At 36.4% G+C, this 14,204-nt stretch overlaps 1 pseudogene; it reads right to left on the bottom strand.

The window, feature by feature from the left end:
* Window positions 1–12,089: 12,089 nt before the first annotated feature.
* LOC144316691 (proto-oncogene serine/threonine-protein kinase mos-like) lies at window positions 12,090–12,742 on the bottom strand (annotated as a pseudogene).
* Between the last annotated feature and the right edge of the window lie 1,462 nt (window positions 12,743–14,204).

Here is a 14,204-nt window from a genome sequence, read left to right as displayed (position 1 = left end):
ACAGTTTGGTCACAATGTGTCTTGGAGAAGCTCTCTTTGGATTGAATCTGTTCAAGGCCTATGATTTTCATGAACTTGAATGTCCAAATCTCTTCTCAGATTTGGATAAAGGTCTCAGCCATTATTTCTTCCAACAAGCTTTCTGTCCCCTTGCTGCCACTTTTCTTCTGGGACATTTGCAATTATTTTGTTTTTTGTTTCATTTTGTTTTTGATTGTGTTCCATAATTTACAGGGGCTTTCTTCACTCTTTTTTCCTTTTAATTTGTTCTCCTACCAGATAGCTTCAAATGTGCTGTGTTTAAGTCCACATATTTTTCTTCTGCTTTATTAAGTCTGCTATTGATGCAATTTTTTTGGTTCATTCATTGTATTCTTCAGCTTCAAAATTTCTCCTTAGTTCTTTTTTTTAATGATTTCTATGTCTCTGTTAAACTTCTCACTTTAATCATGTATTGTTTTTCTGATTCCATTGAATTATCTGTCTATGTTTTCTTTTAGTTTGCTGAATTTCCTTAAAACAACTATTTTGAATTCTCTGTGGGGTGAAATGCAGATCTTCATTTCTTTGGGTTCAGCTTCTGGAAAATTATTGTGTTCCTTTGATGGTATCATGCTTCCTTAATTTTCATGTTCCTTGAATTTTGAATTGCTGCCTTCACATTTGAAGATGCAGTCATGTCTCCAGTGTTAATGACTGCTTCAGAAGAGAAATACTTTCTGTCATTCTTGCTAGAGATTCTGAGACTTTCTTAGACATTTTCTATGGATATGCCTGCTCTATACTTCTTTTTCCTTCTTAAATCCTTAAAATTGTATGCCTTCTCTTGATCTTGCAAAGCCAGATTGGTTGTTACCAAACTCCCATTGCTTTCCCTAGGGTGGTGCTGAATTGTCAAGTTGTATTTTCTCCTAGTCCTATAGTATCAGGCTAGTTTTCTGCATGTGCTCACCTGCAAAGTTTGCCATCTGCAGAGGTTCACACTTGCCACCTTTTTAGCATGTACAGGTAGCTTCTAAGGAGTAGGGTGTGTGGGGGTGAGATTTGCAAAATGTTAGCAGTAAAGTGAAGCTGTTCCTCTTATCCTCTTCTGTACATCCAATATTGGATTTTTTTTTTCTTCAACAGTGTCTTCTGGACTTCCACAATGGTAATATAAGGTACCTTGTCTGTGGGTGATTGTCAAAATCTGTATTCTTTAAAGGAAGATGGGAGAAAACTCAATTGTGAAAACCCATCATGTTTGTAACTCCTCTGATGTTTTCTACTTGAATCTATTCCATTTTATCTTATTTTTTAAAAAGATATTAGGCAAATTCATAAACTGATTTCATGTCTCATTAATTGATCACAAACTATAGTTTATAATACATTGATGTAGAAGGTTTGAATTTATACTGCATGCCCTTTTTTTCCCTAATTTAAGAGTTTCCATAGCAGACGAAAAGTCAGCTGTCATACTTGCATACTTAGTTAACTTGATTATTTCAGGCAAGACTGGATTCACTCCTTCTCTTCCTTTGCCCTAAAGTAAAGGGATAAAGCTTCTCTAGTGTTATTAAAGTTCCATTTAACTAGTGATTTCCATTTGTCTCACAACACCATCAGGTATTAACCATGGCAGCCACAGCTCCGCATCCCATTGGTGACCCCCTTCCTCTTTATCACTTGCTGAAAAACCCTGGTTTGTCTGTATATATCCCACCTGGCACAGCACAACATTCATTCACTGTTGGCCTAGGGTTTCCTCTACCATTCTAGGGTTTGCTACCACTCTTGTAGGTATGAATAATTTGCCAAGTGTAACCTTGTGACTTTTCTTTGTTCTTGAGAATTATCTATCAAGGGAAAGTACCAAATAATTTCTTATCAGAGAAAGGTCTAAGAAGATAAGTCTATTTTCCTAATGCTGCTGAAAAAAATCTTAGACAAGTTCATTTTACGAAGACCTTTACCTTTCATTCAGGAATTAAGATATGGAAGCTTTTTTCAGGGCTATTTTTATAGGATGAGTTTATAAGCCAAAAGTAGGAGATATAGTGTGGTTATAGGGAGCTTCAATTTGGGATGATCAGGCACAAAATCTTAATCTATTTTATGTTAGCAAGTGAAGTCTATCTTTATTTCTTCTTATTTTATCTCCTTTTTAAAATTCATTTCAGTCACCCATTTTACACATATACATTGAGAGCTTACCATGTACCAGGCACTGGGGTGGAAAAGCAATAGAAAAGTGTCCTGAGGGACACCTGGGTGGCTCACCAGTTAAGTGTTTGCCTTTGGCCCAGAGAATGATCCTGGAGAGCCTGGATCGAGTCCACATCGGGCTCCCTGCATGGAGCCTGCTTCTCCCTCTGCCTCTGCCTGTGTCTCTGCCTCTTTCTCTGTGTCTTTCATGAATAAATAAATAAAATCTTGGGAAAAAAAAGGGGGGGGGGAAGTGTCCGGATTTACACTTGGGGTGGGGTGGGGGTGCTGCAATCTGATAGTGGGAGAAAGACTCCAGTTAATCAGAAATTATAATATTATAATAAAAGAGATATTTAAATCAGAGTGGAGCAATCAGGTAAGGCTTTTCTGTGGGGTAATATTTGACCTAAGTCTCAAAGAGTGAATAAAAGTATAAAGAAGTCAAAGAAAGGGAAGTAGGGCATTTGCCTTAGGTTGTGTTTCTCTGAAAATAGAGTCCATCCTAAGGACTCAGGTACAAGTTGGTTAATTTGCAGCATGATCCAGGAAGCTAGAGTGAAAGAATGTGAGGCACAGAAAGAAGAGAAAGTCATAAAGGTTGTTTGTGAGCTCATTACAACTGTGGACAACTGGAGTTTTATTTTATCGAAGACCTTTGGAAAAACATGTAAAATGCACCACAGAATTGTCTTCTAAGGACAAAGGGTAGGGCATCTCTCCATCAACTCCTATCCTCATTGGAATATGATGTATGCACATGTTGCAGTGGAGGAAAGAAAATGTAGAATTGTTTGTCTTGTTTTCTAATGGGTAAACATTCTCATTCTTTGCAGTCAGTGACAAATGGGGCAGAGTTGAGGCATTCTAAGTATCTTGTACTATTTTCCAAATGTTCTTCATTTCATGTGAGAGTTGAGGTTTGCCTAAATTTTCCTTAATTTACCTTCATAGGGCCTTACAATTTAGATAGATTCTTTACTCAGTCTCATGTATGTAATACAACCAATTTCAGTGTAGTATTGTTGATATTCATTTAGTTTCAAGTTCTAAGTTTTAGTGAAAGCTTAAAATGATCTTAATGAGGATTGCTCTCTTGATGGCATTTTGAACTCTTGTATGATATTGGCATAGTAGTTTACCGTACGAAATACACTTGAATGTGAAAAGTTCTATATCATCTTCAATAGGAACATTTGTAGAAATCAACGTTTGCTTGATAAAAATATTTTTAGGACTGCTTTTTCAGTTCTGTTTTCCTAGTTTTTATGAGTGCAGGAAACGAATCAGAAGAATTATTCATGATCAGTAAGCAATAAAAACCACAATCTCATAATTACAATGTTAAAAAGAACACTATGTTGCTTCCATATCTTGCTTATTGTGAATAATGCTGCAATGAGCACAGGAGTGTATAAATCTTTTCAAATCAGTGTTTTCATTTTCTTTACAGAAAATTCATCAAACTGGAATTGCTGGATTATATGGTAGTTCTATTTTTAATTTTTAAGGAACCTCCCTACTGTTTCCCATAGTCACTGCACCATTTTGCTTTCCCACCAAGAATTCCCTGTTCTCCACATCCTTGACCACACTTGCTATTTCTTGTCTTTTGATAATAGTCATTATGACAAGTGTGACATATCTTGTGGTTTTGGTTTGCATTTCCCTGATGATTAGTGACGTTGAACATCTTTTCATATGTTTGTTTGGTCATCTGTATGTCCTCTTTGGAGAAATGTCAGGTCTTCTGCTCATTTTTTAATTGGATTGTTTGTTTGTTTTTTACGCTGAGTTGTGTGGGTTTTTAAAAATATATTTTTGATATTAGCCCATTATCAGTTATATCATTTGCAAAATATCTTCTCATTCACTAAGTTGACTTTTCATTTTACTAGTGATTTCTTTCACTGTGCATAAGCTTTCTGGTTTGATGTAGTCCCATTTGTTTACTTTTGCTATTGTTGTCCTTGTCAGAGGAGAGATATCCCAAAACTATTGCTCAGACTGATGTCCGAGAACTTAATGCCTATGTTTTCAATAGATGAATGGATAAAAAAGATGTGGTAATTGTATAAAATGGAATATTACTCAGCTGTAAAAAGAATAAAGTCTTGCTATTTGAGACAACACGGATAGGCCTAGAGGATACTATGCTAAGTTAAATAAGTCAGACAGAGAAAGATAAATACAGTATGATTTCACTTATATGTGGAATCTAAAAAACAAAACACAACAAGACAGAAACAGACTCATATATGCAGAGCTCATAGATTCAGGGAACAGTCTGATGGTTGCCAGGGAAGGTGAAGGTGAGGAAATGGGTGAAATAGGTGAAGGAAATTAAAAGATAGAAACTTCTAGTTATTAAAAAAATAAGACATGTGGGAAGAATGTATAGCATATGTAACAACTTTGTATGGTGACAAGTGGTAGCTAGATTTATTTAGGTGTTTCTTATATCATATATTATATGTAATATATATATTGAATATATATTGAATCACTAGGCTGTGCACCTGAAACTAATATAATACTATCTGTCAACTATACTTCAACAACAACAACAACAAAAAAACCGCTATGCACTAGCCTGAGAAATATGTGGATAGGAAAACAATTTAATGATTTTAAAAGCAAAATATAAATTTTGGTATAAAATGTTATCAATAAATCATTTTATATAATTAGAACAAAATTACATAATTAGATTAGAATAACTTTCTTTATAATAAACTAATTTGCAATAGAAGCTGGTCTCTTGGATAAGTAAAATGAATTTTAGTATAGAGAAAACAAAATCATGGCTGGAAATATTATTCAAGTATTTTATTCTTAATTCTTTATATTTTACAGATTTTATTTTCAAAATGGCTAATTTATAGTATTTTCCCAAACATTACAATTTTCATTTTTTATTCTTTCAAAGTTGGCACACTAAGATTATTTTGTTGGCATACTCAACTTGTTACCTGAATTTTAAAAAAGTTTAGGTGCAGGGGATCCCTGGGTGGCCCAGTTGTTTAGTGCCTGCCTTTGGCCCAGGGCGTGATCTTGGAGTCCCAGAATCGAGTCCCACGTCAGGCTCCCTGCATGGAGCCTGCTTCTCCCTTTGCCTGTGTCTCTGCCGCTCTCTCTCTCTCTCTCTCATGAATAAATAAACAAAGTTTAAAAAAAAGTTTAGGTGCAAATAGCTCTTTCAAAGTAGAGTTTCAAGGTAGAATTTTTTAGGATTTTAGAACTTTTTTTAACAGCAACAAGAAAAAATATTCTAAATAACAATTTAAAAATATAAATATAAATATATACATATATCTCACCACTAGCATGATTTAAAATTTTCAGGTTTTTTTTTTTTTTTTTTTCTGGAAAGTTTTGAGTAAAACCTACTCCTATCCTTTTTTGGTGGATATCATAGTTTCAAATAATTAAGATACATTTTCAGGGACAAAGACTAAATGATATTAGGGCTATTTTCAGGGTTTACTTCCTAAAATACCTGCCTACAAAACATGGGGCATGGGGCATGGGGCATGACCAAAAAATGGTCATATGTTTATACTTTTTTTTTTAAGATTTTATTTATTTATTCATGAGAGACACACACAGAGGCAGAGACACAGGCAGAGGGAGAAGCAGGCTCCATGCAGGGAGCCCAATGCGGGACTCAATCCCAGGACTCCAGGATCACACCCTGGAGGTGCTAAACCACTGAGCCACCCAGGCATCCCATATATTTATATCTCTTTGAATCCAAGGATCCAATCATCTTCACATCCAATCTTCAGGGCTACTTCCTTCCAAGCTTTATAGACAATCTACTATTAACTGTTGATGTTTCCATGATCACCAGCAGCATGTTTGTCTACAATGTTTTCAACATTATATAGGAATATTAGAACTTTAAACTTAGAAGGAATCCCTACAATTATCTATATGCATGGAAGGCTTTTCCTTTTCAAAATCAGTAGGTATCTATAGTGCTGAAAGATTTAGCAATCAGCTCTCTTAGGGAAAAAAATCTCAGATTTAAAGAGCTTAACAATTTCTGCACTGTAAATACTCCCACCATGGCCAGTTTTCAAGGTTTCAGCATGATAACTTCACTGAATGTGGTGTCCTTTATATAATATTTTCACCATATAGCTACAGTACACCTAAATAACTTCAAGAACATAGATAATAGCAAAATACAAAGTGATAACACTTTGAATATATACTACCTTTGTGTTTTAATATAGTTTATTTAATTGTAAATTTATATAATTTAATCTTTATTATTGGCTGTGTTTAAAAACGGGCTTGCAGAGTTCCTAAGAATTTAGCAAGCAGCTCTCACAAGCTATATAAACCAGCTCTAGTATACCACTGGACTATCAAGGTGTTATTCTTGCTGATTTACAAATGGAGAACCTGTGACTCAAATGAGGAAAGGTAAAAGAACATGCATTGACCACCTATTTGAGGTCACGCATGGTGAGAGTCACTTAATAAATCATAGTTCATAAATTGTCTGAACAGCTCAGGGAGACAGGATGTTTTATTCCAGTTTTATAGATACAAAAACAGATTTCTCTAAATGTCACAATGCTATTAGGCGATAAACTCAGGATTAGATCCCAGGTTCTCCGACTCAGGATTCTCAATTTTATTTATACCAGTATCTCTTGCTCTCTAGGTTTTCACATAAACTATGGAAGAACATCAAAAGCTATCAGATAAGACACTGAGACACAGCAATGAGCTGTGTACCTTTTAGCATACTATTTTTTTAGGGACGCCTGGGTGGCTCAGTCAGTTGACCATCCTACTCTTGATTTCAGCTCAGGTCATGATCTCAGAGTCTTAAGATCAAGCCTGGCATTGGGCTCCATGCTTGGCAGGGAGTCAGCTTGAGAGTCTCTCCTTTTCCCTCTCCCCTTCCCTCTCCCTCTCCCCCTACCCCTCCTCCATCTCTCTCTCTAAAATAAATAAATACATCTTTAAAAAAATAAAATACTATTTTTAGTGATGAATGTGGCTACAGATTTCAAAAATAACAATATATAAACTGGATAATTATGACTGCACTGATTTGATTTCAGAAATAAACATATTGGTTTAAAATTTTTAATTAACTAAAAAGCTTAGGTAAAAATAAGACTAAGGAAGACAGAGAGAAACATATCATAGTACAGTAGTTGTAAGTATGATGTAATGATGGGTAGAGTGTAACAGTACAGTAGTTGTAAATAGTTGACTTTTTGTGAAATCAGTACTGTGAGGGCTGACAGCTCAATATAGAAACTAGAGAGGAGACACAGAAATCCAACAAAACAGTGTCTAAGGTGAGTCATTATTCGGGATCAATATGTTACTAACTTACTTTTATTGTATGTTGCTTTTAGTCAAACATCAAAAAGAAATCAGCATAAAACTAACCTCCATCACTACTGATTGTTTGTAGTCACTTTGAAGATTCATATAATGTAATATTATCACATAATATAATTCAAAAAGTCTGTACACAAATGCCGAAAGAAAATAAAGATTAAACAACAATAAAATAATCAAATTATAATCTAGTTACCTTGTAAGAATGGTGAAAATGGATTTAGAAGTGAAAGATCCACCTTTTAGAGTGTCTCTTCATAAGCACACTATTAATTCAAATTAGCTTTTTCTGATATATGTTTTGGGGCAATATAAGGTGAGAAATTTCTGTGTAAATATTATATTCACAAATAAATGTTGTTATGCTTTATATTTTAAAAAAGCATCAGGTACTGTGCATTTCACTTAGCATAAAGATCAAGAGGTCCAGAACCACTAAGCTACAAATCTTTTTGGGCAATAGGGACTATTTCCTTCATTTTAAGAAGGAAAAGTACTTTAAATTCTGATCGTTAGACACCTGGGTGGCTCAGTGGTTTAGTGTCTGCCTTCAGCTCAGGGCGTGATCCTGGGGTTGCAGGATCGAGTCCCACATTATGCTCCTAGTGGGGAGCCTGATTCTCCCTCTGTGTCTCTGCCTTTCTCCGTATGTCTCTCATGAATAAATAAATAAAATCTTAAACAAAATTCTGAGTGTTCAAGGTGTTTTGGTATTGTAAACTATTGCACTTTGTAATTAGTCTTCTAAGTTACCTGAACCTAAATCATAATTAATTTTCTTCTTTCAAAATAATATCACCAAAAGTGATATTTGGAACCAACACCAAATTTAAACAATTTCCTTGTTTTCTGTCTGCGTCCTTCAGGGCATTTGGGGGTGATCCACAGAGAGTTTCTAAATGGGAAGCTCCCTGCCTTTCCCCAGGGTACCAGCTGCTCCTTGGCACATTGCTACTAGCATGAGCAATTTCAGGAGTTTGTGAGACAGGGCCTTGTGAGACAAGTTCTCATCTCTCTGCTGTTGACTTGAAGCCTGACAAACTATGATAAGTGAGAGTGACAAATGGTCATTACTATTCCAGAGATCTTCCAAAGGGGCAGAGCCTGAACATGGAGCTCAATACGCTTCCATTTCACTCCTAACTTAGAGAAAACAGAACTCAGGAAAACTAAAATTGTTAAACTAATTAAATCATTTGCAAGCAAATAAACTAGGAGAAGAAGGCACTCATGCCCCAAAGAATGTGCAAACATGAGAACATTAGAGTTAGATTTTATCCTGATGTGTTTCTAGTATCTTTATAACATGGCATTTTTGTTTCCCTGATAATTTATGCAGTCGTATCTGATATGTAAACAACTTAGATTCTTTCTCTAGCAGTGCTCTGATTGTTCTATACTGTGGAATTCATTATAAGGCAGACTCACTGTGTATCTTATGCAAAGACAGTTATTATTGGAAGTACAAGAAAACCTGATTAAAACACTTTAACATTAGCCTAGTCTTCCACTATAAATCTCATGGATTAGATGTATATGGCAGGGTTTATACTATTACACCACCACGTTACCATTACTTCCTTGCCTTTTTGGTTCAAGATTCAGAAATCTATGCCAGGATAGCCAAGGCCTGAGTTTTTATCTGGTGATTAAGCCAAAAAACATTAAAGAGGCTTCTTCCCACAATTCCTTGCCTTACTCCATTATCTGTCCACTGCATTATTCTTCACACTATTAAAGTGTAATAGAGACCAGAGGGAAATTTATCTCTCTTCTTTAAAGCATGTCTCATATATTTGTCTGAGTGCATAGGCATTATAATGATAGGTGCTTTCAAAGAACCTAGAGATAAAAAGAAGCACCTAAATCAATGTCCAGAACACTAGAACCATTATTACTTGATAGGAGACACAGAAACAGGTCATACTTTTGAACATTTTTCTTAGGATTAAAAAGAAAAACTTTTATGTTTTAGCAAATAGAAAGAGCAGCAAATTGTTTTGGGAAGGAGACGGCTGTATGAGAATATGGTGTGGGGGCCAAGAACAGGACCTCGAGCCAGACTACGCAGAGTCAGGTCCCCACTCCGTCTCTTCCTATTGTGTCTGTGTCACTGTGGGTGCATTACTTAATCCTCTGTATTTCAGTTACAATGAGGATAATAGTATCCATCAGTGAGACTTAATTAAGATTAAATGAATGGATACAAGTAAAATACTTTGTTAAGTAAATAATCAATAAATATTAGTTATTATATTATACACCATGTTTAAAATACCTCCTTTTTGCTATTGGATAGAAAAAAGAAGATGTAGCTTGTCCTATCAGACAATTACGAGGATTACGTATTTGTTAATTTAATCAAGTGAGTACCCACCTGGATGATTTTGACATAACATAGTAGGAATTATTAATGACATATTTGTCTATCAGGTGTTACATGTAATAATATGGAAGACATGTTGGAAGTAGGGGACTTTTATTAATTGTATTTGTAATTGGTTTCTTAGAGATAAATCTGTCAACATTTAGTTTATTCCACTTAAATAAAGAAACATAGTTATACATATTGTGAAATATGATTTCTTCCTGAACAAAACTATGTGGAAATGTGTTACCTTGATTAATCTGTAGCATAAATTGTTAAAGACTTTTTTATGTTCCACTGACCCAAAATTTGACAGTAATGTGTTTAGATTCCAGCAAAACCAAAAGAGCCACTTATAATAAGATCTATAATGATAGCAGTAGTCTGCTTTCTAATTTTACATAAAAGAAACAACTCTGAAAAAGATAATTACTATCTGGACTAAAATTTCACATTTTCTAGAACAAAGTAGACATTTAATAAGTTTTAAAAAAAATGAATGAAAACATATGCAGACGAGTTTTTATTCTTGATTCCAGCATTTAATATTTATGTTACTATAAACTTTAAAATGCCAACTTTAGTTAATATACAATGTTAAGAGATGAACATAGACAATACTGACAATTGACAAAATAGCATCAGGTCTCATTTTTAAGAGCCACATTTGACTTTAAGCTTCAGGAAAGCAGAGATCATCCCAAGTGCCCTAAACAATGCCAGGCACCCAGTAGGTCCACAATCAGTATATTTGTTACTGTTATAGCTCTGGAATTAGACTAGAGAGACTAAGGCCTTTGTCTTTATCCCAAAAATTTAAAAATAAAGAAATCAGGAGAGATTAATGAGAATAATACATTTGAGATATGGTTTTACTGCTTTTTGTGAGAATACAGATTTTTGAGAGGGCATTGAATGCATTTATTTAATATGGATAGATTTTGGATTTTTGTATTTTTTTGCTTATTGAATAATAGAGTTTCAAATTGTTCAGGCTACTCTAAGGGGTGTGTGTGTTATATAAACAAATATAGGAGATGAATAGAAGTTTCTGGTTCAAAGATTTTTGAAAACAGTCTTTAAGACCATTTTTACTTTAGGTTCAAGATGATGCATTAATTTTTCTTTTGGATTACTTTTAGATTTTGACTTCTTTTTGCTTCAGGAGAGGTCAGTATACTAACAATAGCTATAACAATAACAGCACACCTCTCATTTACTGGACCACAAATGCTCCAGGCACAGTGCTGAGCATTTTACATGTACTGACAGCGTGACTGCATAGAAGTTATCTCCATTTATAGATGAGTAAACAGGAGAGAGAAATTAAATGAATTGTTCAAGCTCATACAGTAGGCAAATTTCAAAGCCAAGTTGTGAACCTATGCTGTCTGTCTTCCACCCTCATTATCTGATGAAATCAAAGCCTTTATGCACTTTATATATCATATAATATAAATTATGTAAAATTTATGTATATATGATCTTAGAATTGGTCTTAGTTCACCAATTCAATTAATGGTTATTCAAAGGTCACTTAAAAATAATTTTCCCTTGAGGAAATAGAATCACAAATAATAAAATTCCCAAGAATTTGGAAAAATTTCTCCAAGTTTCTAGTACCTTTATTTTCTAAAATTCTCTCCTATCAGTGGTTTTTTTCTACACCTTCATTTCTTTAAAAATGAATAGAAACAAAGACAAAAGCTTGTCTTGATACAGGTTTAGAGCCAGCCAAATTCAGCTTTTAATTTAAAAACAATTTTTTTTTAAATTTTTATTTACTTACTATAGTCACACACAGAGAGAGAGAGAGAGAGGCAGAGACACAGGCAGAGGGAGAAGCAGGCTCCATGCACCGGGAGCCCGATGTGGGATTCGATCCCGGGTCTCCAGGATCGCGCCCTGAGCCAAAGGCAGGCGCCAAACCGCTGAGCCACCCAGGGATCCCTAAAAACAAATTTTTTAAGTAGGCTTCACACCCAATGTGGGGCTTGAGCTAATGACCCTGAGATCAAGAGTTGCATGCTCTACTGACTGAGCCAGTCAGGGACTCCCAGATTTAGCTTTTAAAGAGTTAAAATCAACCACAACAAGTTCTGCACTTGACCACCGCAAAGCACTGGCCATCCAGCAGCATTAGGTGATCTTCTCAAGCCTTTTACCCAGAGATAGTGAAGGCAGCTGCTGAGAGAGACAGATGAAGGTTATGGGCCGCTACAGTGTAGAGCTTTCCCGAGAGGCATTTCCTTGCTAGTCACTTGCCAGAGAGTGATGACAAAGGAACAGATGTCAGTTTTGGTCATATGGTTTCTCCTTTCATGAGTTCTAGGGCTTGGTGGGTGTGTGTGCCATCTGGGCGGTAAGGAAGAGTCTGTGGAAGCATAGATCTTGCAGCTTCTCAGAGCAACCAGTCACCAATTTTGCATGTATCTTGTTCACTGATCAAAATGTTTACCAGCCTAAGACCCAAATGCACAATGCTTTATGACTGAAGAAAAAGCAGGCCATTCACACATCTAGGGAATGCTTATTTCCTGAGATGTGTGAAAGTGTACACTTTCCCAAATGTAATTATTCACTGGCAGCAGTGAGGACCCCCTTCCTCCTCCTCAGAGCAACTGATAGCACCGTATTTGACTTGCTGTAAATTGACATTGTCATCAAACTCCATGATTATGGTATATAGACTATTAAAGCCCACAGACCTGGGCTGGCAGCTATACCTTACACAGTAGTGTCATGATGGAGCCTTGCTATGTTGAGCTCAGCCCAGAAATTCACTGGGATGCCAGCCAATTTGTTTTTAAACATTTTTGGATATGTAGAGAAAGAAGAGCCCAGGAAGCAGACTGAGAAATACTGGTTAGAGGAATTAGAAGGGGAATAGGGAGAATGTTATTCTAGAACCAGGAGAAAGCAGTTGGAGAGGTGAGATTGATCAAGAGCATCAAATACTGCAGAGAGATTAAGTAAGAGAAGAAAAGCCTAGTTTTTAAATTTAGAAACCTATAAGTCATGGAAATGGTTTTAGCAAGAGTGATTTCAATAGTGTGGTTGAAGTAGCAGCAAGCTGCAAAAGGTTGAGGGATGCAAAAGGGGATGTGGAGACAGGAAGTACAAACAACTGTTATGGGAAAGGTACTTGGAAAGGGAAAGAGTAAGGATAGGTCAAAGGTAGACTCTTGATTAAATGGGAAAAGGGAGAACCTATTTATAGGATGCTGAAGTAAGGACCCAGTTGTGAGGAAGTTGATGATGCAGGAAAGAGAAGAGGTCATCGAGAGTATCATGACCTTGAGTAACCGAGAATAGTTAAGATCTAAGGAACAGATGGAAGGACTTAGGTAGATGTTTTCTTTCTTTAGGACAAGAGACCAAGATGGCACAGTTCTCAGTAAGTGTATTTCTGTGGGCAAAGGAGGGTGAGAAAGACCATTCTTGATAGATACCTTTTTTCTCCACAAACTGTGAGGTAATACCTCCTGAAGAAGAGGTTGGAGATAGGATATGATGCCTGGAGAGAGTGATGGGCATTAGGGACAGCCACTGAACGGAATGGGAAAGAGGGCTAATCAAAATGGCCTGGGGAGGTCAGCTGAGGTGGGAGGCAGCATATATTTCACATGATGTTCAGTGTTAGTCTTCAGGAGTCTGGGCACAGAAGCAGAGAGGGCAAATGATAAGTTTGAGAAGGGTCTTCAGTTAGCAAGGGCTGGCACAGAGGGATGTGATTCTGACAAGAAATTTGTTGAAATGATGTGCCATAACATCTGGGCTAGATCAGAAGGAATTCAGACAGAGAGGTGGGGGAGCCTGGGGGGGAGTGGACGATGACCTGCAAGGAAGTAGAGGTGGTCAGAGCATCAGAGACTTCAGAGAGCTTAAAGATCACATGCATGCCAGGTGCTACTTCTGGAATGAGAAGGGCTGTAATCAGTGGGTTCTCTAAGCTGTTTTGGGTGATGGTGGTTCACAATGTGAACCCAGGAACAGGGTAACTGAGGAGGAACAAAGGTACAGGCTTCTGGAGATAAGAAGCTCAGAGTTGGGGTGTCTCACATAGAGCTGCAACAATTTAGCAAACTAAAATTACTTTTTTTAAAAGATTTAATTTATTTATTCATGAGAGAGAGAGAGAGAGAAAGAGGGGCAGAGACACAGGCAGAGGGAGAAGCAGGCTCCATTCCATGCAGGGAGCCTGACGTGGGACTCGATCCCAGGTCTCCAGGACCACACCCTGGGCTGAAGGCAGCGCTAAACCACTGAGCTACCT

Source organism: Canis aureus, chromosome 7 (assembly GCF_053574225.1).
Source record: "Canis aureus isolate CA01 chromosome 7, VMU_Caureus_v.1.0, whole genome shotgun sequence".
Taxonomy (NCBI): Eukaryota; Metazoa; Chordata; class Mammalia; order Carnivora; family Canidae; genus Canis; species Canis aureus.
The sequence above is the reverse complement of the archived record's forward strand: the minus strand, read 5'-3'. Positions and strand labels throughout refer to the sequence as shown.